Source organism: Myxine glutinosa, chromosome 1 (assembly GCF_964187855.1).
Source record: "Myxine glutinosa chromosome 1, kmMyxGlut1.1, whole genome shotgun sequence".
NCBI lineage: Eukaryota > Metazoa > Chordata > Myxini > Myxiniformes > Myxinidae > Myxine > Myxine glutinosa.
This window is the reverse complement of record NC_136261.1, coordinates 366,602,651-366,608,508: the sequence shown is the minus strand read 5'-3', so window position 1 is coordinate 366,608,508 and position 5,858 is coordinate 366,602,651. Positions and strand designations below refer to the sequence as shown.

General features: G+C 42.0%; 1 protein-coding gene across 5 annotated transcripts in view; it reads right to left on the bottom strand.

Annotated features, from left to right (window-relative positions):
• Positions 1–5,858, bottom strand: part of LOC137413399 (E3 ubiquitin/ISG15 ligase TRIM25) — an 81,832-nt gene that overhangs the window by 43,626 nt on the left and 32,348 nt on the right. The window lies entirely within an intron of this gene.

Genomic DNA, 5,858 nt, shown 5'->3' with positions numbered 1-5,858 from the left:
TCTGACCCCCTCTATCTGCTGCCCCATTTGGTTAACTTCCCTTTCCGCTTGGTCCCTCATGTCCCTCAATTTGCCTTCCATCCTGTTTTCTAACCCCTCTAACCCATTTTTCACTCCCTCTATCTGATTCTCCTGGGCAGCCATTCTATTTTCTACCCCCATTAACCCATTCTTTACTTCTTTTATCCCGTTGTCTAACTCCTCCCCAGTACCCCTCGCTTCGTCCCTCATTACCCCCATTTGGCCCTCCAATCGCTCACTCAATCGCTCACCCAATCGCTTTCTATCAGCCCTCATTTGCTCACAATGAGCATCCATCCGATTCCCCATTCTGTTTTCCCTTTCTTCATTATACTGGACCACAAGGGCCGTCATTTGTATACAAAACAAGTTCAAATCCATCGGGGGCGCTGCCACGGTTGCCGGCGCGGTGACCAGCGAGGCGCCATTTTGCGTGCTTGCTACCCTCGCTGTTTCGCTCTCCTCACGTGTCTCAATTTGGTCCTGGACCGACCCTGCTTCACTCTCCCCTACCGGACCCCAGCCGTCTTGATCCGCCATAGCGCGACTTGCAAAATTCGAGTTTCGTAAAACAAATCCAAATTTTTTTTTTTTTCGTTATAATTTCGGCGAGCGCAGTAACCGCGGGACCGCGCTCCGGCTCGATTTTGTCGAGCGCAGTACGCGCTCCGAATCGATTTTCCCTCCCAAAATTTGGGCCTAACTAATTTAGTCCCGGGTCCGAATCTCACTCCTCGACACCAATTGTTACAGACACGACTTTGATGTTAAGATGGGCCGAGCGGAATGGCCGTCGTGTCCGCACAAATTACCCGATTGTACTCGAACGTTGACGAAGCCGCGCCACGCTGGCTCAATAAGGAAAAAGAAGACACACGGCTGAATTATAATGACAGACACCAATGTTTCGATTCTCAATTATATTCGTACGGAAAAGGTTAGATTACAGGGGCTAGAGGTATATTACAGGAAGACAGGCACTTAGACACACTCTTATATTAACCCCGGACAGACGACAGGTAAACGGGACAACGGCTGACTCACACGGGGATTGATGGCAAGGAAAGGCAAGTAGCGATGGCTCAAGGTGCACTCTTGGCTCAAGGCAGGGTACAGTCCGGTCCAAAGATGCGGGGAGGTCACAGCGCTCGGAGGGGACGTTCTTTCTCAGGCGGGGCGCATCTCTCTCAGCGCTCGCAGGTCCTTCTTTCTCTTCAGCTGGGGGCGCATCTCTCGTCACATCCGGCGCGGGGCCGCGTATATCCGGCGGGGAGTGACACGCCCTCGGCTCGTTAGCGCCGCCCCAGATGGAATCGGTCCGCCCTTCTGATTGGGTGCGGGGGGTTACCAGGCTCCGCCCTTGAGGAGGAGCTGACAGCCAGCCCCTCCGTGGTAACCCCGTGGAGCGCGTGGTCAATGGCGCTAATCGAGCCGGTGTGAGGACGCATCCTCCCCCGCGCCGCCGCCATCTCCTCTGTTGTTGTTGTAATTGTTGGGGAAGAAGATGGAAGGAGGTATGGGAAAGGTCCTAAACTCACTACTGATGCCATATAATCACATTCTGGTGCAACGAAGAGTCAGAATTAATGGAAACGAGTCCTTAACTGACATAGATTAAGAATAACTAGCAAGATGTCCGAAAGTTGTCTACGTGTGGTGCGGTGGACCTGGGCACGACATTTAATGGGGGAATAAGGGGAAGGTCGGCTCTACTGAGTGTTATTTACATGCAATGGGACTAGGGAATGGGGGATTGGGGAAAGTTGGGGAGTATTGGAGAAATAGGGGAATATTTACAAGCGGATATGGAGGCCAAATTCCATATTCGCAACAATATATATATATATATATATATATATATATATATATATATATATATATATATATATATATATTGTTACGGACACGGCTTCAGATGTTGCTTGACCGAGCGGAATGGCCGCCGTGTTCGCACAGTTTACCCGATTACCCCAACTCACCCGATTCCACTCGAACGTTGGCCAAGTCGCGCTACGCTAAATCAATGATGGAAAGGACACAACGACTGGGATAGATGAAACGACGCAAGGGGTACAGTTCTCAAGACCTCCGGAGGAGGATATAATTAGTGGGGGAGAAAAGGGGTAGATTACAAGGTAATGAGGTAAAGACACAGAAGAGATAGGCACTTAGACACAATCTTATCTATCCCAGACAGACCACAGACAAACGGAAGAAGACTGACTTACACAGGGATTGATGGCAGGGAAGGACAGGCAGTCGATAGCACAAGGTGCACCTTGGCTCAGGGACAGGATACAGCACGGTCCAGTCCAGAGATGCGGGGAGGTGTCACAGCGCTCGGAGGTGGCGTCCTTCTCTCTCCAAGCTCAGGGCGCATCTGACGTCACCTCCCTCTTCCTGCGCATGCTCAGCGGGGAGTCACACGCCCTCGGCTCGTTGGCTCCGCCCCAGATGGGACCGGTCCGCCGCTCCCATTGGGTGCGGGGGTTACCGGGCTCCGCCCTTGACGAGGAGCTGACAGCGAGCCCCTGCTTGGTAACCCCGTCGAGCACATGTTCGATGGCGGCTCGTTGGAAAGGCTGGTGTCCTCCCAACACCCCCTACCAACCAAGCCGGAGTGAGGACGCGCACTCCCCGCGCCGCCGCCGTTGTTGTTGTTGTTGTTGTTGTTGCTGAACCGTGAGGAAGAGCTGCGGGGAGGTATTGGGAGGTCCTAAACTTCCTAACGGTGCCATACAATCACATTCTGGTGCAACGAAGAGTCAGAATTAATGGAAACGAATCCTTAACTGACATAGACTAAGAATAACTAGCAAGATGTCCTATAGTTGTCTACGTGAGATGCGGTGGACCTGGATGCGACATTTAATGGGGGAAATAGAGGGAGGTCGGGTCTACAGAGTGTTGTTTACAGAAAATGGGACTAGGGAATGGGGGATTGGGGATGGTTGGGAAGTATTGAGGAAATAGGGGAATATTTACAAGCGGATATGGATGGATGTAAATCCCATATCCGCAACAATATATATATATATATATATATATATATATATATATATATATATATATATATATAAGTAGTGTAATAATGTTGCTTCTGGGACACCTCCGTTTAACATGTGAAATCCCTATCTAATGTCATTTACCCCCTTGTCTTTTTCAAAAATCATAAACACCTCTATTTCTCCCACCCTCATCTTTATGAACCTTTTGTCTGTAGTACCTATCCTTAATGTTGTTCATTAGACCACTCAAACACTACAAATATTTGTTTTCTCTTATAGACCTATCATCCTTCTTCTACATATCATCTGGCAGATTAATCTTTGACCCATTCACTTCCATATTAATTCTTTCCCTCCCTCATTGCCCCTAAACACCTATATTTCTCTCACCCTGTTCTTTACGAACCTTCTAACCTTTTGACATGTTATCCTTATTCATTAGACCACTTAAACAATGCTGTGTGAACCTGTGATCCTTCTGACCTTATGGACCTTTTAACCTTTTACTCTTAATATCATCTGGTGAATATGGCCCACTCAAACAACGACCCTACAAATATTTGTTTATGCGTGGGAAATAATTTAATTCTCTTGCCACTCTCTTCACCATCTAATATATTAACAAAAAAGATGATTGAGTTTGGTTCTTTATTAAGATATTTTAACTGAGCTAAGATAAAATGGTAAACCTCCCTCAATGTTCTTGTTTGAGCACCTCCAGTGCCACATACCATTTTTAAATTAAAGTATATATTTTCCTGACAACCATCAAAGTTTTCCGTCCACTCAAAAATATTTCCATCTTTTTTACCCAATTCACCGGTATTTAAATTAATTCTCTTATTTGTTTTGTGAATTTTTTTACCAGTTGCCTTTTCAATTATACCTATTTGATATTTTTCACATTCATTATGTTTTCCATTTATATACCAAGGTTGATTACACCTCCACTCTTTAGTCTGGTTGATACTTGGTTCTATCATTTATATAATAGTAAAAAAGGCGGCGGTAGCCCGTTAAAATCCCCAACCCCCCCTTTTTAACTTATCACTTATATATATCTTATCACTTATGTATATCTTATCACTTATATATATCTTATCACTTATATATATCTTATCACTTATATATATCTTATCACTTATATACTTATATAACCATAAGGGAGACTATCAATTCCATTTTCTAAAATAAACCTCTTATCATCAAAAGCCCCCAATGCTTTCTTATTCACCTCTTCTGAATATAATTGATGTTTATAACTTCTTATTCCATTAATCTTTCTAAACTCTTCTTTCTTTGTTGTTAAACAGTTATAATAATCCTTAAAGTTTATTGTTTCTTTAATGACATTTTTCTTTACACCTTTTAATTTCTTATCAGTTTTTTCAACGTTATTCACAATGTATTTATAAGCATAAGCCTTAGACCTCAATCCCACAAATTCACTCATGACATTTCCTCCTAATTCATCCTTGAACTTTCCAATCACCTTTTTATTTTTAGAAGAGAACAACTCACTCTCTGGACTGTAATTACTCGTGTCATAGATATTAATGTCTCTTTTCATGTCTGAATAAACATCGTTGGTATTAATTTTCAAAATAAAACTATCTGTATCCATATAAAGTAGATTAACATCATTTTGATATTTCTTCCTCAAGTTATTATAAAAGTAATCATACATTAATGACTTTGATAAATCAAGAATTGTTGTCCCAATATAAATAGGTTTGTTCATTTCAATACTCTCTTTAATCAAATGGATCGCACAAAAGTTCTCAGTAAAGACCTCAGCTCGAGTAAAACTCGGTCTATTAATTAATTTTGATGCTTGTTCCCAAGATGTTGATAATCTGATATTTTGTCTTTTCCTCACATTCTCCATAGTCTTACCAAAGACCGCATTATTCATCAATTTATAAAAGTCTTTCTCAAAATCTGTTTTTGACTCTGTTCTTCTTTGTGTATTAAAATCAATGTACCCCTTTAACCAATGACTTTGATTGAACTTTAGAACCCTATGGATCTTCTCTACTCTTAGACCTTTTGATAAATATTGTCGCAAATTTCTTTGGTGTAGAACATAATTTTTCTTGTTATATAATGTAGTAAGTAATTTTTCTGTTGATTCACCTATATCAAACGATCGTTGATAATCACTCAACCATTCTTTCTTTGGACTTTCTTTCTCACAAGCAAATGGGAGATCTTTGTGTAGGTTATGGAGTTCCTCTGGATATTTTAAATCAATTTCAAAATAATAACCAACTTTTTCTTCATCCAATTCTTTTTGTGTAGAGATACATACATCTTGTAAAACGTTTTTGTAGTCTTTTTCCTTTACCCATCTAAGTTTTCCATAAGGAAGAGCCTGAGACATTGCCCAGCCATACAGGTTGTTTGCGTCATAGTACATCAAGTAAGAACTCTCTTTCGTTGGATCATAATTTGGAAGATATTTGTTATTTGCTTTTGCGTATCTACTCGAGCAGACTTGTGAAATTCCACCTCTTTTTGCCTTTTCAATCATCAAAAGCATATCAACATCGGTTATCAAATCCAAATCTTGTTTTGTCATTTTCAACATCGCACTCCAGGCCAATCCAGGTGCTGTGTAGTAGTGAGCAGGATCCAATCCATATCCAGTGCGACAAACAGATCTAAAGGCTTCAAATACATCGGCCAATAAAAGCACATCAGTTTTGAGATACAAATCGTGATACTCGCCAAGATTCCTGATGTTATATTTTTCCCAAACATTTTGTGCGTGTACATAATCTTTATCAGATATATTACTGTTGTTTAATTTGTTATAGAAATTTTCTT